Below are 24,702 nucleotides of genomic sequence, written 5' to 3'. Positions count from 1 at the left end.
TCCTGTATACAACGCCGATCTGCTTCCATCTATGCCACACAGACAATCACCGTCTATGGGCCATGACAGTATGCCACCTCCGAAGGGGGGAGCAACCTGGTTTACCAGACAGGGGGGGTAAAACCGCCAGACCAAACAAGGGGCATGAACCGCAGTGACGGGGTCCCAGGTCCGCTAAACAGGTGAGTACCCCTTTCAATCCACCAGATAGTGGAGGGATCCTCTGAAATAGCGAGAATCACCGATCCCTGAAACCTCAAATTCCGGTCCAGATACCGGGGGAGGCCTTGTAACTCTGCCTCGTCTGAAGCGATCCTGAACATCGGGTTTGAGCTGTGACCCATGAAACACTGGGTGATTCCTGGCCCACGAGGGGGAAAGCTGCAGATGAAAAGCCGCCGTCCCCTGACCCAACACAGTGAAAGGAGCAAAGTACCAGGGGGATAGTTTAGAGGGAACAAGATGCTGACGAAGGAATCGGGGAAGTCAACCAAACCTCGGGAATACCAACGGACAGTATTTCCTAAGGGCTGGTTGGAAACTGTCCCTATATTATCCCGCACCCCAATTCCTTTTATTCGCATGTCTTATTAATGCCTGCTTCCTGGTGGCACATAGGTCGGAGATGTTCTCCTTATTAATTAGATGATCACTGTCCTGATTTGGTATTTGTTACAGAGACGTGGCTTATGGATACCACAGGACCTGACATTATACAAATGCTGCCTCCTGGCTATGCCTTCTTAAAGGTTGACCGTGAAGCTAAACATCCAGGTGGGGGGGGTTGCAGTGATGTACAACTTGCAGTACGAGTGTACACTGCTGCAAAACTCCTTGGAATCAGAAATTGAATATTTAGTATTAAGAGTGGTGGTGAATGCGGCTTGGGTATGCCATCTTGTGCTAGGTTATCGCCCACCGGCGACAAATCTTACCACTTTTACTCGCACCTTTCTGAATGATGCATCAAAATTATCGCTTCAGTATAGAAATGTGATTATACTTGGAGATTTTAAATTCTGGGCAGAAACAGAATCTGCTCACGCATGGGGCTCTTATTAGAGCCTTGAAACAACTGCAATTGTTACAGCACGTGGTGGGTCCTACACACATTAAAGGCCGCTCCTTGGACCTGCTATTTGCATCTCCGGTTTTAGTAGAGGTGTTCCAGTGTCATCCTTTGACATGGATGGATCATCACATTGTGCCATTTGTCATTAAAACAGGAGGAGTTTCTAAACAGCCTCCTCAATCTAATGTTCCATATTGGGGAAGTAACTGTGCGAAAGTTGATCCAGTCACGGACTCGGCAGCAGGCTAACATAACGCATGTGTCGGGTTCCCATTCACAGGATATAGATGGATTGGTCAACTGTTTGGAGTCAGTAGGAGATCAACTGCCCCCACTAAAACTTAGGACTAAGGCGCCATCTCACTGCGCCCCTTGGTATACGCCAGTGCTTCGGGCATTGCACTTGAAAACTCGTCAGGCAGAGCGGCTATGGAGGAAAGGCTACGAGGCTCATCTTTGTGAAGCATATAAACAACAACGTGCGGCCTGCCATAAGGCATTAAAAACGTCTAAATACTTATATTTTGAGGATTCAATCCAAGCTGTAGTTAATGCTCCAAATAAATTGAGATCATTAACAAATTGACTAAACCTGATAGTAATGTGCAGTCACTTCGCAATCTTTATGTGACAAGCTCTCAACATTCTTTATTACTAAAATTGAGGAGATCAGGAACAGTATTGTAAGTAGTGGGTATCTTAAAGAAGGGAACAAGGCCAATGTGGACAGTGGTATGCCTACATTGGCATTAGGAATAAAGGCAGACGTGTGTTTCTCTAACTTCACTTTAACTAATAGGGAGGAGTTGATGAAAATAGTAGCTAAGCTTAAATCTGCATCGCCCCTCGACCGTATCCCACTGAAATTGTTCAAAGCAGCGCCAGTAGATTTTTATGATACGCTGGCCACTGCTGTCAATTCACCCTTGAAGTGGGGTCTAGTTCCATCTGAACTTAAGGAAGAAGCCCTGGTAATACTATTATTGAAGAAGCCAACACTGGATACCTCGACTCTAGCTAATTATCGACCTATCTCACTCCTGCCCTTTCTTATGAAAGTTTTAGAAGCCGTGGTGACTCCCCAACTAAGAACTTTTCTGGAAAGCCAAAACATCTTGAATAGTTGTCAAATGGGTTTTGGCCCTTTGATGGGAACCAAGTCAGTTCTGATATCTGTGTTCGACGACCTTACCATGATCAGGGACGAGGGCGCCATGACAGGCCTCATTTTGTTGGACCTGTCGGCCGGTATTGGTCGTTTTGACCGAATCTAATGGTTTGCATGAACCATTAGGTCTAAAAATGCTACCACCAAACATTCGATCCTTTGGTGGTAGCATTGTAAAAAAAAAAAACGGGGGCTGCTGGGGTGTCCCCTGCATCGCCCTGCTCACTATACTTTATAGTATAGTGAGCGGGGGTTGCCGGGGATACCCCCACACCCTTCCGTTAAAAAAAATAAAAAAAATAAAAAAAAACAGGACCCTGCGGCGCCGGTTCCCGATCACGGAAGTGAAAGGGAACTGGCACTGCAGGGACCCATGGTGAAGAAAAAGGTAAGTGGGGTTTGTTTATGTTGGGGGTGTGGGTAAGGGTGTGTTGAGGGTGTGGGTGGGGGGTGTTATGGGTGTGTTGTGGGTGTGAGTATGTATGTGTGTTCGCATGAGAAGGGTGCAAACATTTGGTAGTTTGCACCTTTCTCATGCGAACATTCTGGCCGCGGCAAATTCAGCCGTGGTCGGATCACTTAGAACCTGTCGGCCGCCTTTGATACCATTGATCATGGTATATTGCTGGCAAGGCTAAAGGAGGCAGTGTTTTCGGGGGCAGCACTGGACTGGTTTCGCGTCTTTCTGACCTCGCGCTCACAAAGTGTCCGTTTACCCTTATCGTTCATCTTTGGTATCAATCTCATGCAGAGTTCCGCAGGGATCGGCTCTCCCCCCGCCCCCCTACTTTTTCATCTTTATATTCACCCTCTGTTGATCCTCATTCACTTGTTTGGCTTCAGGGTCTTCTCGTGTGCAGACGATACACAGATTCTGTTTAGACTTGACGCAAAGCAGGATGAGGTAAAGGACAGGCTAAAAAACTGTTTGGAAGCTGTCCGGGTCTATATGGAGTCAAATTGGCATAAACTAAATGATGGGAAGACGGAGATCTTGATGTTAGGCTGCCAGGGGCAGCTGACAGTTGGACGGATGCTCTCTGGCCAGACTTGGCCCACTACCAAAACCGGCTAAAGGGGTGCGTAACTTAGGGATTAAGTTATCCAAATCCTTGTCCATGGAGGCGCAGGTTAACGCTGTATATGGTGCAGGCTTTCTTTAGCTCAAATATCTAAAAAGAAGTTCTCCCTTTTATTCCAGACAAATTTCATGTTCCAATTGTGGCAGCTTTTGTTAACGGGAGATTGGACTACTGTAACACCATCTATTTGGCGCAGCCTTCTTTCCTCATCCAGCTCCTGCAAGTGCTACAAAACGCTGCTGTGCATCTGGTCACACACATACCTGATGGAACAGGATTAACTAAGGCTAGACAATCTCTCCACTGGCTGCTGATTGAAGCTCGGGTAGAATTCAAGGCACTGTGTATTATGCACTGTGCCTCAGGTAGGAAGGGATGCTTAGCCATCCAAGAAAAACTGAACAGATTTTTCCCAGCTTGCTCTCCGAGATCCTCAAATGCAGCTTTGCTACGGATACCTATATATAAGAAAGAACGATTGGGAGGCCGTGCTTTCTCATTTGCAGGGCCTAGGCGTTGGAATTCATTACTGGAAAGGCTGTGGAAAATCGAGGATTTCGTATCTTTCAAACAAAATTAGAAAACTTTGCTTTTCAGATAAATTCTGCCTTGCACGCTTGCCTCTGATTTCTTATATCTGTCTTGTTATCAGTTGTTAAAAGCGTCATGATGCCTTGGCTGAAAGAACGCTATATAAATAGCTGATTGATTGATTGATTGAACCTTATTCCCTATGTTGATCTTACGGGCCGGAGTTCGGTGACGGTCAGAAAATCGTTTGTTGCGGTCCTGTGCTTCCCGCAGAGCTGCTCAAGCAGTTTCATGACCTTGCTGAATGCTATTCACTAAGACATCAATGTCCAGAAAAGGGGTTGCACAAGGAATGATAGTCGGGAAACAGGTAGGATGGTACCCATAAGTACAAAAGAAAGGGCTGGTCTTAAGAGTCGTATGAAATGCGTTATTATAGGCAAATGAGGCCAGGGGGAGTAGTTCTTTCCAGTTATCTTGGGCCACTGAGATGTAACATTGGAGGTATCCTTCTAGGGTCTGGTTTAGCCCCTCGGTCTGGCCATTTGTCTGAGGGTGGAACCCGGAACTTGGAGCCTGTTTGATATTAAGAATAGAACAAACATGCTTCCAATATTATAGGGAGGTGTACTAGGAACCCCGGTCAGAAATAATTGTTTCGGGCAGTCCATGACAAGAAAAAACCTGTTCAATGAAAATCCATGCCATCCGTGCGGCTAAAGGAACTCCTGGTAGAGGTACAAAATGGGCAAGTTTTGTGAAAGAATCAATGGTCACCATTATCGAGGTACATCGCTGCGAAGGGGGTATATCCATCATAAAATCGGTGGGTATGATCTGCCAAGGTTTATCAAGTAGGGGGCATCCTAACCATATTGCCTAAAGGGTGAAAACGAGGTATTTTGGTTTGGAGACACCTGGTGCTGGAGGAAACGTAATCATCAATATCTGAACTTAGAGAGGGCCACCAGAAATGTTTTTGGATTAGTTTGGTAGTGTTGGCCACTCACTATGTCTAGCTGTTCGAGTGTCGTGGAACATATGTAGGATTTCTTTCTGGAGAGAAACGGTCGGGAAAATTACTTTCTGTTCCCGAAAATAACGTCAGTTTTCTTTCGAAAGGCTCTATTTAAGGAGCATCTGTTGACATTCCTCCTCATGGTGTCTGGACTCGGATTCAGTTTTTCATGGAAAATCAGAGATGGCGTTTATGAATAGAGCTTTGGGGAATAGAAGCTTGGGATGAAACCAGGAGAGTCTTATAGGCTCTTTTCAGGACAGCGCATCCGCTCGGAGATTGATCCTCTCAGGAATGAAGTAAAGGTAATATTGTATGGTCAAAAGAAATGAGCTTGCTGAGCTTGCTTACGTTCCTAGTTTGGGCATATTGTAGTGCCTTCAGATTATGGTTGTCTAGCCTTACTTCCACTGGAAATGTGGCTTCTAGTAGCAGATGCCTCCATTCCTCGAATGCTCTTTTTATTGCTAGAAGTTCCTTTTCGAGGACAGTGTATTTCAACTCAGAGGGAGTTAGGGTCCTAGATAAATAGGCGACTGGACATTCGTCCCCCTGCGTAGTTTCCTGTAAAAGATCCATTCCTTAGGCGTGATGAAAAGCATCGGTTTCCAAGTATTTCCTGTCTTGATCGGGAGTGATTAACATTGGGGCTGATGTGAATAATGTTTTCAATCTGTCAAAGGCTTGCTGAATATCTGATGAACAGAGAAAATGAACTTCTTTCTTCAGGAGGGTGGTTAGTGTCTGAATGATGGAAGAGAATCCAGGGATGAATTTTTGATAGAAGTTGGCAAACCCCAGAAATCGTATCTCTTTGACTGAGGTCAGGAAGGCCAATCCAAAACAGCGGTCACTTTCTCAGGATCCATGGATGATACTCTTGCAGTCAAACGCGTAACCTAAAAATGTAACCTGACTCTGGTTGAACTCCCCTTTCTCCAGTTTACAAAACAAGTGATTAAGTCGACTAAGTATTTCTTGTACATGAAGAACATGCTCAGACGCAGATGTAGAGAGTATCAAGATCTTGTCTAGGTAGACGATAACGTAGTGTAACAATATGTCAGCAAAGAGGTGGTCCATGAACCTTTGAAATATGGCCGGTGCATTGGACAACCCAAAGGGCATCACTCGATACTTATAATGCCCAAAGGGCATGCGAAATGCGGTCTGCCACTCGTCTCCCAATTTAATTCTAATACAATGGTATGCCCCCCCGGAGGTCTAGTTTAGTGTAAATGGTGGATCCTTTAACAGTCTCCAAGATGTCTGGAATGAGCGGCATAGGGTAACTGTCTGGAACCGCAATTTTATTAAGACTGCATAAATCTATACAGGGGCGAAGTTCTGATTCATTTTTCTTCAGAATGAAAAGGAGTGATGCCCCTGCTGGGGAGGTGGATTCTGCTATGAGACTGTTCCGTAGATTGACCTGAAGATATTCCTTCAAGACCTCCATTTCCCTCGCTGACAAAATGTACATCCTCTTAAATGGGAGAGGCTGATCGGGAATGAGGTTAATGGCGCAGTCATCTCTGCGATGCGGGGGCAGATCTGAATATTGTGTGGTAGAGAAGACCTCCTGATGTCGATAGGGCTCGGGAATTTCCTGAATTTGATTTAGTATGGTGGTAGAAATGTTTCCAGTGGAAGAGGAAGTTTGAAGACCTACTGCACCCTGGGAGAGACAATGTGATGAGCAATTTTCTGATCCAAGAAAGAACGACCCTGATGACCAGTTCACAAAGGGATTGTGTAATCTCAGCCAGGGCAGCCCTAGGATAACTGGATAATGGGCTGCCTTGATTATGTCCAGGACAACTTCCTCATAGTGAGATGCAATTCCCATGTGGAGAGGGAGCGTTTGCTCTAGGATGGTACCGGAAGTTGGAGGACTCCCATCTACGCTCTCTACCGGAATGGAGATGGCCTTGGGTGAACGGGGAATTACGTTGTTGGATGCCCATTGGTCGTCTAATCAATTCCCTGCGGCCCCACTGTATTAAGTCTGGAATGTTAAATACCTTTGTATTGTCCCAAGAAAATGTAACTAGTAAAACCACCATAGGTGTGCCAGGTGTATCAGCACAGTGAAATGTATATCTAGGTTTTGGGGCACCAGTAGAGTCTTCCCGAATCGCGGTTCCCCCTACGAACGGGCACTTGCGTTTCCCTGTTTCCTTTGCGGGTTGGGGGGGGGCAATAGGAAATTCCCATACAAGATGATCTTTAGCCCCACAATACATACATACATAAGCCCAGAGATCTTCTACGGGCTCGTTCTTCAGGCGATAGGTGTCCCTGAGCCACCCCATATGCATTGGATCGTCTGGGATTGGGTTTCTGTTAGGGTTCGGGGCAGGACGAGGAAGGCTCTGGCTGGATCTTCCCTTCCTTCTCTCTGTATGTCTTTCCTACAGCCGGTAGTACAGCTGCATTACCAAGGTGATCATTTCTGCCAGATTAACCGATCGAGGGATGCAAGAGACCTCGTCCTTCAACTCCTCTGACAGATCCCTGTGAAAGAGAGTAATAAGGGCATTGTCTGGCCAAGCGGTATCGGCGGACATCTGTTTGGAACGGGTTATATAGGTCAAAAGGTCCTGCGATCCCTGTTTAAAGTCCAATGGGTGTTCCTGGTAGAAGCTACCGTTATTTCGTCTGCTAAACATAGCCTTGAGGCTATTAAAAAAAGCAGGATAGGAATCTAGGATGGAGTTATTGGTAGTCACCAATTGAGTCGCCAAGCCAGGACTGAACCTTTTAAATGTGAAATCATGAGCCTCACTTTATCCTTGTCGGTGGGAAAGAAGGTGGCCTCAAACACAAATTGGACAGTACACACCTCTAAAAATTCCTTCAACTCGTGAGGGTTTCCATCGAATTGACCTCTCGGTAGGGGGCCAGGAGGTAACTCCGAACTCTGCGGGGACCGAACCATCCGCTGTCTCAGGACAGCATTCTCTTGCTTAAGGCTTTGGACTTCTACGGTTAATGACTGGGCTGCTGCAACCAGCTGCTGCATCTGATCCATGTTGGTGATAGATTGGTGTTGCTAACTGTGATACGGTAAAACCTTCACAGGTAGTTGCATGCAATGGGCAACACTAACCTGGATCCGAGGCAGCAGATTTGAGGAAATAGGGAATCCCCCCAGTCACCCTATTCCCCCCTGCTAAAGATAGCCAGGGCTGGAATAGGACTCCCAGGGAACCCCTCTGGGGGAGAAAACCCTGGAGCTCCTGTGTTCCTGGAGATCAGGAGTCTTCATATGCAATGGGAATGCTGGGCAGATCCTTTGGCGAATAATGCAGACTTGGTCTTGAGATCGCTGCAATAAATATAAAACAGAGTGAAAGTGAGTCCTTCCACCGAGGGGATTGGATATGGTGTAAGCAGTGTATATTTACCATTAAATCCTCACAGAGGAGGAGAACGGCTGTAGTGAATGCTGTATGCCCGTGGTCAAGAGCGGGCTGCGAGGGAAACGAAAAGAGAGAGTGATGGATAATGTAAGTGCAGGAGAGGGGAACGTATTTCCGAGGGACTGAACCTACCGGTGTGTGTAACACTGGTTATCAGGGGACTTAGAACTGGCTTGTATGTTTACGAACGGCTGCAGTGTCCTGCAAACTGTAAAGAAGATGCAAAGGGTGAACGGAGGGAGACTGCTGCAGCGGATCCGAGTGCCGACTGAAAGGAGAAACGTAGCATAGCAGCGAGGGATAAGCCGCGATGATTCAGTTTCAGGGGAGAGGTATTCCGTTAATGGGAAGCGGGAAACTGAAAGAGAGAGTTGTGGAGACAGTATGTTTAGACAGCATAGCTATGGAAAGCAAAGAGTAGATATTAAGGTCACAAAATCACGCGTGCATTTTCTGGCAAGACTAGCAATGTGTCGATGCTCTGTCTGCAGTTCCCGATAACTCCCTCTGTCAGGGACAAGGGGCGGAGCCAGAACCGGGTGAGGATATGAAACGACTGAAACGCTGCTGGTACATTGCGGTGCCATCTTGGGTGACTCCTGTATACAGTGCCAATCTGCTTCCATCTATGCCACACAGACCATCGCCGTCTTTGTGCCGTCTTTGGGCCATGACGCATGTATTACTTAAACAAGGAGGCAATGACTCTCTAGGGCTGTCCACCCACGACTTGTTCCTCCTTTCACAACACATTCCAGGGGAACTCAATCTTCTGGCAGACGTACTCAGCAGAGACTTCCCTACCCGCAGAGCATGAGTGGCGGCTACAAGGGGACATTATACTCAACGTCTTCGCAGAATGGGGCTTCCCAGAGATCAACTTGTTCTCCACTCTGGAGAACGCCCAGTGTTCGGATTACACCTCCAGGTACCCTCAGATCCGCTCCAAAGGGACTGGTCTTTGTATAGCATGGTCCGGGAAATTTGTCTACGCTTTCCACCCCGATTCCCCTTCTCAACAGAATAGTGCACAAGATGCACCAAGAACCAGTCAGGATGATGCTGGTGGCCCCTATGTGGGCCCGCCAGCCTTGGTTCTCAATGTCAGTCTCCCATCCCAGGAAGCTGCTGTGCCCGTACAACATGCTGTCTCAAGACCGTGGGGGAAACACTACATCCTTGCCCGCACACTCTCAATTTAGCAGCCTCGCTCCTGAGGTCATAGAGTTTGGGCACCTCCAGCTCCCTCAAAGATGCATGGATATACTCCGAGAAGCTCGGGAACCTAACACCAGGCATTGCTACTCCAGCAAATGGAAGCGCTTTGTCATCTGGTGTAATGGCAAGGGCATCAATCCTATTGAATGCTCACCTAAACATATCGTCCTGTACCTAACCCACCTGTTAGATTCAGGACTGGTTTTCAATTCTCTAAAGGTCCACTTAGCCGCGCTTTCGGCGTACACGTCCCAGAGCAAGGATTCATGGTGGAAAATTCCTGTAATTAAAGCCTTTATGGAAGGGGTAAAGATACTTCATCCCCCAATTTTAAACCCAGCTCCCGGGTGGGACCTGAATGTTGTTCTTACCAGACTAATGGGGTTTCCCTTTGAACCAATGTACAAGGCTAGCCTTAAAGCATTCACCTACAAGACCGCCTTCCTGGTGGCAATCACCTCTATAAGGAGAGTTAGTGAACTGCAGGCCCTTTCAGTTGAGGACCCATTTGTCACGATTCACAAAGACAAGGTGGTTTATCACAAAGTTCCATGTAAACCTGTCCATAGACCTACCCACCTTTTTCCAGAACCCCACTAACGTGGTGGAAAAAAGCCTCCACTCACTGGATGTAAGGAGAGCGGTTCTCTACTATATGGAAAAGACGAAGCCACTAAGGAAAACAAACCAGTTCTTCGTTTCGGTGGCAGCTGGTAGAGAAAAAGACGCAGTCTCTAAATTCGCTATCTCCAAGTGGATCGTAAACTGCATCACACTGGGTTACATTCTTGCCAAGAGAGATCTACCCTTCGTGCCTAGAGCATACTCTACTCGGGGCACAGGGTCTACCAAAGCATTCATTGCAAATATTCCTCTTGATTCCATTTGCAAAGGAGCATCCTGGTGTTCTGTACACACCTTTACACAACTCTACTGCCTAGATACACACTCTAGGTCTGATTCTCAGGTGGGACAAGCAGTGCTACGACATCTCTTTGCTACTGTTCCTTCACACATCCCACCACCATCTCCTGGGTGCTGCTCGCTAGATGTGATTCTAAGCAGATTCACAAGCTTCAGAAGACATGCATTACTCTCTGTAATAGCATCTCTGATTATTGTTTCTGCTTAGATTCACATGCGCCCACCCTTCCTCCCCTCGTGGAGTACAAGGAACATAGACCTCTTACACTGTCTCTCTTCTGTACTCGCTCACGCTAACTATAAGGCTCCCTTACGGCACAAAGAGCACAACCAGAGGGACCTAGACGCCCGAGGGATTGTGGGTACACTAAAGATCACATTAGGTATAGTGTTACAGTCACGCCCATGTCAACGTCCCCTTTCGATCTTTGAAGAAAAAAAAATGCAATACTCTGCGATTTCCACTAGATGTCGGACTATATGCACAGCATGTGAATCTATCATCAGAAATGCTATTACAGTGAGTAATGCATGTCATATATCTGCGCATAGTCCCTTTTCATCGAGATTAATGTTGTTGACCTGTTTTTGATTACCTTCTAGAGGAGTACAAATGTATCCATGTAAAAATGTAATGAAAACTTTCTAATCCAATTCTAAATGCACAGTAAAAACAAAGTAAATGAATGGTTCTGCTCAGTATTATGCATGCGATCAACACACAAATTATATTGTAGGATCCAAAAAGCATACAAAGTGGCCTGCTAATCATATTGTATAATTTCCCATAATAAAAACAAAAATCCCAATTTGAAATTTGATTAAGCTGCCCATGGATGGAAATACCAAATGGCCATCGCAGGTGGTGTTTTGCATGCATATTTTTGTATATCGCAATTTTTCTTGGAGTCAAAAGAAGATTCTAGTAGTTTGTCTTATACTTACCAGGTTCTTTTAAGCTAGATGCAAGGGCCGTACAGCTCAGTTATTTTCCCCTCTGCAAATTACATTACTGTAATTCTGATGCAATGTGCTATGACCTGGATTCATTTATTTCTAGTGATTGTTGCATTGTTGCCAGCAGAAATCTGTGGACTGTCTTGTGCCTGCCCTTTGCAGGAGAGTCAGGGCCCCACCCAAAGACAAACCGGTTAAGGAGCTAACAAGTGGTATTTAGCCGATACCAGAGGTCCTGGAGGTTCGTAACTAGACTACATATGTGGAGTAAAGGGAAGGAAGCATTGGTATAGTTCCCTTTGGTCCCTGAGTGAGGTCTTGAGCACCATGAGATTGTAAATAGCAGGAGCAGTGTCTTTGGCTTCCTATGGTAGGTCTTTCTTCCAGATGGTTCGGTAGGGTTGCACAGTTTGACAAAGGTATGGTGCAGATACACTTTCTTTCAGCTCTTGGTGGGTGGATTCACATCCAGCCTTCAATTGGGCACACTGCATCATTCAAATATTTGGCAGCCTCTCAATCAGGGATGGTTACCGTATTCAAATCTTCCTAGGCTTATTCTCGGGCAAACACCCAGGATGTGGATTGAGTCCCTGATACTCATTCATACAGCCAGTTTGGGTCATGCTTGCCCAGCTTGAAAACTCAGGAAGCCCCTGGCCATATGTTGCACATATGGGTGTACATGCTTGCCATTTAAACACAGCCTTGTTGTGTATCTCGCTTGACATCTAATCACAGGTCACCATTTTAATGGTGACGAGGAACAACCCTTTGTTCTGTGATTACAAAATGGCTGCAGCAGTGTGCAGCCTTAAAAAGGGCTGCCACCTGACAGTGAGTTATACAAGCAGCCAGCAAGGGCAACCTGTTTGGGGAAAGTGACTCCATGGTAGCATTGGGGCACCCTGTCCTGGGAACCTAGGGACTTTCAGGGACACACCCACTGAGTTACTTTGCCAGTGATGCCCGGGATGGTGACTCGCTGGGGAAAGAGGTTTGAGAACCGTGAGGTAAAAGCAAAAATGTCAGGAGACTCCCTATCATACACAGTTTAGGAATTTCATTCTAACAAGCAAAGCTGAATTTTGCAAACTTCTTTACCATAGAAACATAGTCTTAAAAAACACACTTTCAGCATGCGAGCTACATTCTTAGGACAACTTTTCAAATTGTGCTAAATGGGCCTACTCCAGGTCAGTTCCTCTTCAGTCCTGTGAGAGATCCACAATCAGTTTTTCCTTTGTATAGTACAGGTAGATCCTTAATAGCTGGGCAGGAGAAAGTGTACATGGCCTCTTAAGTGATCTTTCCTTTCCCACATCTTTAGGAATATTTGCTTTCATGTATATGGATCACTGTTGTTCATAATTGGACTTGTGCAATAGTTCATTGATAAACATACTAGTCTGTCAATGTCAATTGCATTATGCCTTAATCTCCCCTGCCCCCTACTCCCACCCTACCCCTTGCTTTTGGTTTGGCTCTAGGTTAAAACATCCACCGCTATCTTAACACCAATATGCCCAGTCTGTTGAGCTGTTGTGTTTTTGAATGTCCTAAAATGCACCTCTGGCGAGAGGCCCTTAACTTTTTGCTTTTATACTGGCTGGTTTTATATCCCTTGTGCTCACCTGCTAGGCAAGCCTTTGCCACCTCAGGGTTGAGGCCTGTTCTTTGGCTTCCTCTTCACCCCACGATGGCTGAACCATAACCAAAGGCTAAGAAAAGCCGTTTGAAGGCATGCTCCACCTGCCACTTAAAGAATATCGAACAAGACTATCCATGCACATAGAAGGTTAATGACTTGGCTTGATGAGGGTACTGTGGCCCCAGACTCTGCTTCCGTTCAGAAGCCACGCTTTGCTCTGCCACAGCATGCCTGAGGAGCGTGCACCCTCTTCTAAGAGGTCGAGGTCTTACGAGGAGGCTTCCCATGGGATGATGTTGAGAAAGGAACATTCCACACATGCTCAATCTGCCCAGGATAAAGCAGTTGGCGTACCCTCATTGATGGCTGCGAAGTGCAGTAGGTCTTCATCCATCCCATCTACGGCCTCCTCAATGACGTTGACCAGGAAGACATTCACCTCGTCGATGACAGTATCCATTTTGTCTATTGCAAAATCTTGTGCTGTTTCTTTACCAGTCGCCCAACCGTGGGAACATCCATTTCCTGTTCCTCTACTTGTCGCAAACAAGCTCTGTTTACGCTGGCTTCTAATGTTCCTCTTATTTCCCTGGCCCTTCCCAGGTGCCCCCCGAAGACATCTTAGAACATGCGATGGAGACTGACTTTGAGGGTCCTGAATGTGAGTTTTTGGATGAGGAAGAGCAAGAAGTCCTTTCGTCACTGCTGCCTGCTCAACCACTTCTGATCATGCAGCCTTCATATACTCCTCATGCTCCTGCTGCCCCTCAACCTGAACTTGCCACCAGTCAATCGAAGGCACACACTCTATCCCTGGACATTTAGTCTACTCTGCAGACTCTTGTGTCAGAATGGCAGTACAAGGTACCTTTGGTCCTCTGTGAGCTACCTGCTCCCTCAGCTTCATATAAGCAGCACAGCCGTGTCTCTCCAGTGGCTCCTCGCTCTTCTGTTGATACCTCTGAATCCGGGTCCAAGGACAACGCTTCTGAGGGTGGAGCGTATACTACCCATCAGAGATTCCCCACCTGACGAGATTGGTACTTTCCATTCTCTCGTGCCCAAGGCTGCTAGGATTCTCTTCAGAAGGAACTCTGGAAGGAAGGCTTGCTGTACCAGTGCAGGGAACAGGAACGGAAGGCAGTCATCTCTATTCCTGTGTTTGATGGCCTCCTATCCTTGAAACGTTTACAGCCCCTCTGAAAAAGGTCTGGTTGGAAATGAAATACAGGGCCCGGATAGCACCCTCAAAGACCTGGAAACCCAGCATGGAATCTGTGGTCTATGTGGCTGCTCATAAACGCTCCACCAACCCTTCTCCTCTGTGCGCTGTTCCACCTGACGAAGAAGGGAGGCATCTGGATGGTTTTGGTTAGCACATTATTTCTACGGTGGCCACTATGAAAAAAGGTGCAAACTCCTTTGCCATTCTGTCCCGTTACGATAGAGAATTGTGGTATAAACTGGGTCCAATTCGGGATTTCTTGCCGGACAACAATAAGGAAGAGGCTTTAAAACTTCTTTGTGAGGGTGAAGCTGCTGTGGCGGGTTAGAAGAAGGAGTCGGACACTTGAGGGCATTTTTTTACTTATGTTTATTAAAATAATACGGAAAAGGCCTATCTTTCCCTACTGCTAGAGGGGTATCGCTGCCTATCTAAATAAACTAAAGGTGTTTGTCAGGAAGTCCCAAATGAATATGTCCATGGTCCAAACTAGTTTGACCCTACCACTATTTTAACTAACGTAAAGTGTATCGGGAGAATATCTCCCTTCTCCTGGTCATCTCTTATTGAAATGTCTCTTCTTTATTGTATAGTTCTCTTTAGCATGATATCTTTAAATAGTCTCTTGCCACCTTCTGGATAAGTACTTGCAACTCTTTTATAATACACTTCTGTTTTACCTCCACTTTAGGGCCTGAGTTTGAACAGTTAACCTTGACGGCCTTTCTTGTAGTCTGTTCCAGACTTGTGTGTCTTTCTGACTCTTGTATCCCAGACCTTCTTAGTTTGGATGTACTTGTTGTTATTTAACCCCCGCTCCCTTCCTGGGGCTTCTCACATTGATTATCTAGTCTCTTATCTGGTTCACCTGATTTCAATTTCCATTCATACTTGTAGGACTCTCTCATAGGACTCTTTCTCTAGTCTGTTCCACTATTTAAATCTTAAATCATGGGGTACTTTCTTATCTTCACCTTACATTGGTCCCCAGTCCTTAATGATTCGACAGGCGTATGTCCCACACAGTCATCGTGGTCATGCCACCACTGGGGTTATTCTTCCCTTCTCTGCTGTTTCTCCATCCTCGTAAATGCCGGGCCTCCAGTGTTTTCCTTTGGAGTTCGGGATTTCTCTGCAAGTCGCAGGCTCTCCGACTCTCCTTTGCTCCGCCTCTCCAAGGCATGATGATGTCGGGGGGAGGGGAGGTTCTGGGGGGGATTCCGCTACTTACGGTTCTTTCTCTCCCGCTCTCTCCCTCTCTTCTCAGTTAAATGTGCATCTCTCCTTGTGCATAGTGGTGTATTTTAGTTTTGTTTCCATCCAAAAATCAGGTATTACAGAGCTCTTCACAACGTATAGTCCCATATATGCTGCTACGGTGGATGGTCTAGGGAGTTCCTCACAGGAACGGGAGTCCATGTCCCCTAAGGGGGGAGTCTCTCCCAGTGAGGTCCCAAATGCCCAGACCTGGGAGAGAACACCAGGAATTGAATATTGTTGACTTTTTTCCCCAAAGAGGTCCTCACCATCGAAAGACATCCACAATATTAGCTGCATTTCCAGCCAGTAGTTGGTAGCCTTCAGCCATTCCCCACTGTCGGCGCAGCACCACACGGCTGCCCATTTGGCAGAAACCGTTGGCAGCGATGTCCCTGGATTGAGAAGGCACCTTGGGCATGAAGGTAAGATTCATCCGTAGCACGAAGGTAAGATTCGTCCGTAGCACAACCTTGGACTTGTAGAACAACAGGTAGGGTGGTTTGCAGGATAAAGCCTGGATCCCGTCAACTCTCCTGGCAGAGGTTTTGGTGACCATAAAAGTAGTCTTCCAAGAAAGGAACATCATGTTCGCCTTGTGCAAGGGCTCGAAGGGAGGACTCATGGAAAGAACAACATTCAATTGCCATGCAGGCGCCAGCATCCGCACCCAGAGCAAGGCCCGGAAAAGACCTTTTAGGAACTTTTTAATAAGGCGATTGGACCACAGCGATGTGTGGCAGAGGTGTGGGTAAATCTAGAAGTAGCCACTAAATGGACTTGAATTTAGGAATGTGAAAGTTCACCGCAAGCCAAAGACAGCAAGTATGGTAAAATGTCCTGAGGTAGGAAGCGAAAGGGACCATTTTAATGGGCAGCAGACCAAAATCTGAAACACTTCCATTTGTGGTGATGGCAAAAGACTGTGGTGGGGACAGCAAGCCTTTGCCAGAACATCATAGCAATCCTGTGGCATAAGAACGTGACTGAATTCTGGGAAAGCAGGAGCCAGGCTGTCTGGTTGAGAGAGGCCGGCGGCTCATGGTGCTGGACCGCTCCCTTGCCCATGGTCAGGAGTTTGAAGACAGGAACCACAAAAGTTTGATTTGCTATTGTCACCCCGAGTGACACGCTGTCTCAAGACCAGAGGGGAAACACTACATCCTTGCCCGCACACTCTCAATTTAGCAGCCTCGCTCCTGAGGTCATAGAGTTTGGGCACCTCCAGCTCCCTCAAAGATGCATGGATATACTCCGAGAAGCTCGGGAACCTAACACCAGGCATTGCTACTCTAGCAAATGGAAGCGCTTTGTCATCTGGTGTAATGGCAAGGGCATCAATCCTATTGAATGCTCACCTAAACATATCGTCCTGTACCTAACCCACCTGTTAGATTCAGGACTGGTTTTCAATTCTCTAAAGGTCCACTTAGCCGCGCTTTCGGCGTACACCACGTCCCAGAGCAAGGATTCATGGTGGAAAATTCTTCCCATCTGGTGCGCTGTTTATCCCTTTGTGCCCTTAATGCTATTATCTCTCCCCTCAGGACGGCTTTGAATGCGTCCCATACTACCCCTTGTGAGGTTGTGCCCGTATCATTTTCAGCAAAGTAGAGTTCCATCTTGCCTTTTATTTCTTCCATTATCATGCTGTCTTCTAAGATATCGGGCTGGAATCTCCAGGTCCACACACCCCCGCCCCTCCTTTTCATGATGTTGAATGTAGTTATTATCGGGGCATTGTCCGAAAGGGTTATCGGGCCGATTTCTATACCCGCCGTCTTCCCCCCACTAGTCCCGTTGAGGCCCAGACATAGACTAGCGCTCCATGATCCAGAATAGACTATCAAAGCTTTTCTTCAGTGCCTTTGTGGGGGCGATTTACCCCCGTTCGTGTCTTAGAGCTTCTGTCTAGTTTGGGGTCTCACGCTATATTAAGGTCGCCCCCCATAATGATCTCCCCTGTAGCAAATTCTTCTAGCGCCACAAGGGTCCCTCTGAGGAATCCATCTTGCCCTGTATTGGGCGCATATATGGATGCTAGGGTGAGCTGTCTGCCTTCTAGTGTTATGTTTATAAAGAGGTAGCACCCCTCCTTATCTTCCCTGACACTCTGAACCTGTGCCTTAAGTCTATCCTGTAGTGCTGTAAGCGCTTCCGCTTTCTGTCCTTCCGCGTTGGCCTGAAAAATCTGCGAGGCCCTAATTATCTTGACCTGTGATTTATCATCCTTCTTTATGTGGGTTTCCTGATACATAAGAATATCTGCCCCATTCTCCATGCTTGGCGTTCTAGTTTCTTCCTTTTATTCGGGGTGTTCATTCCCCCGATGTTATGCGTCAGGATCTTTTAATTGGTTTGTACTATCCCTATCCATGGTCTTTTATTTCCTGTCCCCCTCTCTCTGGTGCCTCATCCGTCTGTTTTGCGTTTCTATCCTATGCTTCCCCCGCCATCCTTGCCCCCTCCATTCTCCCTCCCCTTGCCCATTTCCCCTCCCTCCTCCCATCCCCAACTCTCCTTCCCCCCTGAGGGGGGCTAAGTTTCTATGAGCGTCTGGACAATGTGTCCCACCTGCCTGGCCCCCTATCCACCTCAGGTTCATGTCATGGGGGGGTCCTATACCCCACTTTGGATTCCTTACAGGCCCTTGTTACTTCGTCCTTGGGCCTGCATTCTCAACCTCCGGGCGACTCCTCGCCTTGGCTTGTTTTCATGCTCTATAGGTTGCTTATTGTGTTGCACCGGTGGTTCGGTGGGTCTTCTTTTTTCCTCCCTCCTCTACTTTTCTTTGTTACTGTTTTCCATCCTTCCAGTTTGTTGGGCCTCTTGCTCTTCCCCGTGGCCGTTCTTGGTCGTCCCCGTCTTCCTGTTGCAGTCCAAGGATATGTTCACCTTCTTCACAGGATGTGATCTGGTGTTGGTTTCCTTCTCAAGTAAACAGGAGGCCAAACGGGAATGTCCATTTGTATTTCGTCTGGTTGGATGTCAGGTGTTGGACCACAGGGCCCATTTTCCGTCTCTTCAGTAGGGTCGATTGTGCCAAATCTTGGTACAATTGTACTTCTTGGCCATTTATCCGCATCGGGCCTGCAAACCTCGCCTTCCGCAGTGTTTGCTCTTTCTGTGAGTACGGGGGCTGCTAGTACGTCCCTTGGTCTATTCCCTGGTTCAGTTCTTCTTTTGGGTCCCACCCGATGCAATCTATCTATTTGTATCTGAGGTTCCGGGTCCTCTGCCAGTATTTCTGCAAAGAGTTGGGTGAATGTTCCCTGTAGATCTTTATCCTCGATTGTCTCTGGCAAGGTTTTTAATTCTGATGTTTGACCTTCTCGATCTGTTTTCCAAATCCTCACATTGGAGTTCTAGGTTGTTGTATATGTGAGCCAGCTGCTCGAGCATCTCGTCTGATTTCTGTGTGTCTTCTTCTACCTGTTGGACTACTTTTTCAAGTGTGTCAGTCCTCTCTCCTAGCTCTGCTATATTTATCTTTACCTCCTGAAGGGACCGTTTCATGTCTTCTTTCAGGGTCTGGAACTGTTCCTGTATGAGAGTAAGAATTGACTCTGCAGTTCCTTGAAGCAGTTTTGCATATCTGCTTTGGTCATTTTATCGTCCTGCATGTCTTGATGAGCTTGGTTCTCTTGTTGTCTCCCCCTTTCTTGTCGAGGCCGTTTCGTCCGCGCTCCAGAGTTGCTTGAGGTTCCTGCTCTGCTTTCTTTGTGGGGGGGGGGACTGAGCTGCGGTTTTAACTCTAGACTTGGGACATCAATGCTGATGCTATATTCGTCTTACTGCTCTCCTTCTTTTGCTCTGGTCCTTGTTCACCTACTTGGTCTTTGCGATTGTGCATTTGACTGGTTTCCCCTTCTCTGTTCCTCCTGCATGGGGGAAGATCTTCCTAGGCCGCCAGGGCCTCGTCCCCTTATTGGCGCGAGTTGATTATATTTTGTGTGGTTAGTTAGTGTCCGTCCCTTCTTTGCTGCAGCGGGTGATTTCCCTTCTGGATATTTTGCTACTGGGCCCAACAGTTGGCATTATGTGCTGCACCAGTTTGGTCTTTCCTAGCGTGTCCTTTCTCCCCTTGACTGCTGGTCTTTGGGTTTCCTGGTCTGCTGTTAGTTAATGGTCTTTGACCCTGTTGGGTTTCTACTGCCTCGAGGGAACGGAAGCTTAGTCTCTGATATAGTGGCCTCCCTTTGTAGCTTGCAGGCCTGGCCCCTTCCCCTCCTGGTCCCCTTTGCTCTGGGGCTCTATGTGGCTTATAGTAGATTTTGTCCGTGCTTTGCCGTTTCCTGCTTCGATGTACCTTATCTGTATCCCTCTGGTAGGGGAGCGGTCGTCGATGGAGGCGGAAATGCCCCGGTGGGTGGGCCCACGCTATGTCGTCTAGCTTCTAGGCTCTTCACCCCCCATTGTACGGCGGGTGTATGGGCCCGCTTGTGCTCCCTTAGATTTTTGTAGGATAACGCCCACTGTGATGATCCAGCAATTGTTACTGCTTTGGTCGGGGCCTGTCCTGTGCTGGTGGCTACTCTTATCTTGGGTGGGCATGTGGGGGTTTCATTGCTGCTCGTTGTACTTACAGCGTTTCGCTGGCCTTGCATGTCCCTCGTTTCTGCTCTCTGTGGGTTTCTTCGTGGCCCAGCTCGCAGTTTGATTCCTGGCTCACCAGAGTCCCGATCTGACTCTGGCGGCTCCATGTCGGGTCCTGCTGTGTTGTGCGATTATCCCGTTGCTCCACCGAGCCTTCCGGTGTCTTCCATTGATGTCCTGCGGCGTGGGACGTTGCCTTCTCTGCTCCGGTGTTGTCCCCGATTGGGGGAGGGGGGGGAGTGGGGCCCTCTCAATATCTCTGCCGCTGTCTGCTGTTTCTGCTACTTCCTGTGCGTTGACTGGCCACCTTGAGGTGGGTGGGTGAGAGGTCTGCCCTCGATTTTTGAAAAAAAAAAATTCCCCTCTTGTCTGGCTGCAGCGGGTCTTCACGGGTCAGCGTGTTCAAGTCAGCTGGTCATTGTTCCCCCCCGTTCTCCCGCTCTTCCTGGTGAGTAGTGCCCTGATGGCGTCTGGTCCTGCTGTTCTTCGGTGTCAGGTCTTTGTTACGCCGTGGCCCCTCCACCCCGCTGGGGGTGGCCTGCAGTGTCTGTCTGCGCAGTAATGCAGTTAACCCTTCTCTGCTTCGCGCTGGGAGCCCCACCTGCCTGCCTGCCTGCCTGCGTTCGTCGGGGTCTGTTCTCGCCCATCAATGTTTCGGAGGCTCCGGTTGTCTTATAATTTCACAGGATCCTTATCAGCTGGTTGCATATGTTCCGGTGCTCGTCGAGCTCCTCCGTCACCTTGTATTGGGCTTGGAATCGGCCCGGTGGGGAGAGACTCCTAGGCCTAGGCACGTCCACCTCTGCCGGACACCATTTTGGAATCATGGCTAGGTTTTTTTTGTTCATTTTTAAAAAAACGTTGTCTTCTTTCCCCAGTACACCCGTAACATAACTGTGATGTTGGACCATAAGTATCCTCCAAGCCAACGTAAAAAGAGAGCAATATTTGCACCTTAGCTGGAGTGAATGGCAACTTGTTCTTAGTTAATTTGCTTTAGATTCAGGGATCAAGACAGCATTTCAAAGGTTTTGGCATTATTGATGCATGTGAGAGAAACTTGGCTTCCCCCTATGTCTGTCCTGCTATGGAACATGCACCCACTCAAGCACTTCATCGTCGAGGGTTAATGATTGTCTAGCAGCAAGGAGTACACAGTGGAGGAGTTGAGAGGGGAGACTGGTACCTGATCTCTATCAAAGACATATTGGAGATGTGCAGAGCCAGTGTGGCCCAGGTACAATTTCTGATTCTGCACAAGCAAGCTACATGAACAAATTAATGCCAAAATAAACAAATAATTCCTTAACATGTTTTATTACCACAAAAACACCCACTACTCCAAGGGTAAATGATACTTCTAGGTGTGTCACAAATGTATTGATAACCTGAAATCGCAGTACTTTTGCCTTTTCTTACAACCCCCCTTCTAGTACAGATTTTATGCTCCAAACATAAAATCCTTTGTTCCGCAAACCCCACCTGCAGCCTAAAATACACTCCTCGTATTGAAAACAGATAAAGATAAAATGGTTTGTAAGAACTGTAATTCTTCTTGATCACAGAAATGTATTTTTACTGTTTTCTTGTGGTACCCCCACATGTTTCATTTCTCAGACGTAATGTGAACTTCCTTCAGGGTCACTCTATTATTAATAAAAACTAAAGTCATGTGTCCATGGAAACATTTTATAGGCTATGAGATTATTTTTAAAAATCTCAATGCTTTGTTACACATATAATTACTCATATTGTGTACATTAAAGTGATGCATTGTTGGAGTAATCCTCTCTTCACATTATTTGCTGTTATCTTGGCCTGTTTGAGAGAAATGTATATAAGCATCTGGCCAAGTTTTAAAATTTCAGAATTCATGAGCCCCGATGGACCACCCTTTGAGAGCTGTAGTGAGTCGGAGGCACTCACCACCCTTTATATGGGAGAGGCAGAACCACAGGCGACTGACACATTCGAGCGCTGCCTGAGGGAATATTGGTCTCCTATTTTTGTGCATAGTATTGTAATGTAGTATAATAGTATTAGCTGGTCTGATAGCAAAGCGAGTAGAGCGCTCGCTTTGACATCTTTGCAGAGCCTGCTGATGCATGTTCGAATCCCGGCAGGGCCATACTCAGCCTTTCATCCTTCTGAGGTCGATAAATGAGCAACACATCCCGTGGGTAATAATAAGCAGCTCTCAGATACCTGAGGGTTCGTAGCGCTATATAAATGCTAAATCATTATAAAATTATTATTAGTATGGGGCTGGACATCAGAGTGCTTGACTGTGCATCTCTGTGTTGTCCCGGGCTTTTTGTTGCTTTGAAACCCACACCGATAGAGTAGGGTGGCTTCCTGTGTTCCTATGGCTCTGGGATTGAGTTTGCTTCCAGCTCCAGTGTGACCTGCATAACCATCAAGCTCCAATACAGACGAGACTCGGGAGGCAGCGTTCCCACCATTCTTTAGCTGTACAAGAACATCATCAAGCAAGTTATTAATTCTAGAGAGAGGGACTTTGCTGAAAGATGAACAACAGGGAGGGAGCCCCCGAAATCTTGACGAATCGTGAGATATTTTATTTGGAGTTTTTTTGTTCTGTTTGGATCTACGGGCGCCTATTCACATCTTCTTTTTTTCTTGTGTTAAGCTGTCGAAGAGACCAGGAGCCAGACTAAACTTGAGCTGAAGAACATTTTAAACACTTTTTTTTATCTCCCAGAGAGGCACTAACATTTGGTTTTAAACCCAAGATCTGACCATCATCCAGGTGAATGACCCTCCTGACACTTATTACATTATTTTCTGACATTCTTTGTCCTAATAGATTTGATTTGGTTTTCCCATGTAAACTATCCTTGCTACAGAAATTGAAGTCAAATCATTAGTGTCTGGCCTTTGTCTGATCTTATTCTGCTTTGTTGCACTACATACAGAACAGTTACCACACTGAAAATATCCAGTATGTTCTGCAAGATCCAAAACCTCTGATAAATTGCGTTTTCTAGTGGCATATGTGTGCACTGGCACATGTCTGATATTGCTAGATCTTTTTAAAAGCAATCAGAGAATGTTCCAGCTGTTAGGCTCTTTTTAGGTAGATTCCAATGTTTTAGTATGATAATTTCCTTACAAATTAAAAAGATCGAATATGTATTAACAGACACCAATTGGTCAGCTGCATCTGTTTTATGCTTCTTTTCTAGCAAACTGTCTCCATGTTGGATCTTATCTCTTTTCCTTGCTGAATTTTCTAATCTCGATGGATAGCCTTTGGCACATAATTTCATGGTTAGCTCTGCAGCTTCTTCATTGAAGAGCTTTATCAGTGCTGTTTCATTTCAGTCCAAGACATTGGCCAAGTAGTAAATTGGCCCCTATGAGTTTGGGATTAAAGCTCTAGTTGGTAAACAAGAAGAGCAAGCAAACAGATTTTTGACCTCCCACTATCCTTTTCACAAAATTTGCATTGCAGCACGCCCACCGATTTCCCCTAACCTCTATACATAACCACGTGGCACACATTGAATATTCCCCATTGCTTGGCTTGTGGAGTTTGAATGCACTCTTCAACATTAATGGACGATTTGGAAAGTAGGTTATGTCAATTAATGCACACCAATGCCATGCTGAGATGTGCACGTGTGTAATCTAAAAGTCACAGGCTCAAATCCCATTGTCTCCACCCACGTTTTGATACCAATTACACCAGTTATTACTACTTGATGAAAAGCCCTATATAACAAACTAGTCACTTTGTTCAAAACAGGATTATATGTGTAGCCATCTTCCTACAGGTTTCCAGAGTTTTCTTCACCCAGTTGTATTCACTAGGCAAAAGGACACTTTACTTTTCCTTTTTGTTATGTAGATTAGATATAATGGGTGTAATTGCTGTCAGTTTCTATATGCCCCAATGCCATCCATCATGACGTGCTCCTGTGACACAAGCTATAGCATGTCCCAGTGCCTCAACCAGAATGCAGCTCATTTGCACAATCCACAATATTCCACATTTTGATCCTCATAACCTTCCACAGTGCTTCTTCCATGACGTTTTGTCATACCCAAGGGCATATGCCTCTGTGCCGTCAGTTATGAGGATCTGCGCACAAGCAATTCTGAATAATTCCAAGGGAAATATGTCCTTGGCCGTATAGAAAGGAAGCCTGTTGCTTGGTGCATGTGGTACAGGGTGGCCGCCCATGGGTCCTGCCTTGTGGCTGAAGGCACCTTAATAACTGCCAATAGTAGAATAGCAGTGGGGTGGGGTGGGATGCTCGGCAGTAGTTGAACACTGTGCACACTCTGGCTCTGGAAAAAAGGTTGTTTGAGAATCAATGCCTGTGGCACGTAGAACAAGAGAAGAACTTGCTTCTCTTCCAGAACTCATTGGATCTTGTTATAGTGCATCAAAATGGCACGAAAAAGCTGAGAATAGGGTTGGGGCTTATTCTTAGGTTTTAAGGATTAGGTTGCCCATTGGTTTAATCCCATCTTTTTTCTGTCTTTCATAAACCATGCCTTTCTTACTGCATCACCTTTGTAAATTGTTATTCATCAACCTGATGCATAAAG

General features: G+C 46.5%; 1 protein-coding gene across 1 annotated transcript in view; it reads left to right on the top strand.

Annotated features, from left to right (window-relative positions):
• Window positions 1–24,702, top strand: part of NEPRO (nucleolus and neural progenitor protein) — a 362,800-nt gene that overhangs the window by 213,096 nt on the left and 125,002 nt on the right. The gene's annotated exons all lie outside the window — the stretch shown is intronic.

This window comes from Ambystoma mexicanum, chromosome 7q (genome assembly GCF_040938575.1).
Source record: "Ambystoma mexicanum isolate Mex_15411 chromosome 7q, UKY_AmexF1_1, whole genome shotgun sequence".
Taxonomy (NCBI): domain Eukaryota; kingdom Metazoa; phylum Chordata; class Amphibia; order Caudata; family Ambystomatidae; genus Ambystoma; species Ambystoma mexicanum.
Note: the sequence above shows the minus strand (reverse complement) of the source record. Positions and strands in the feature narration are given on the sequence as shown.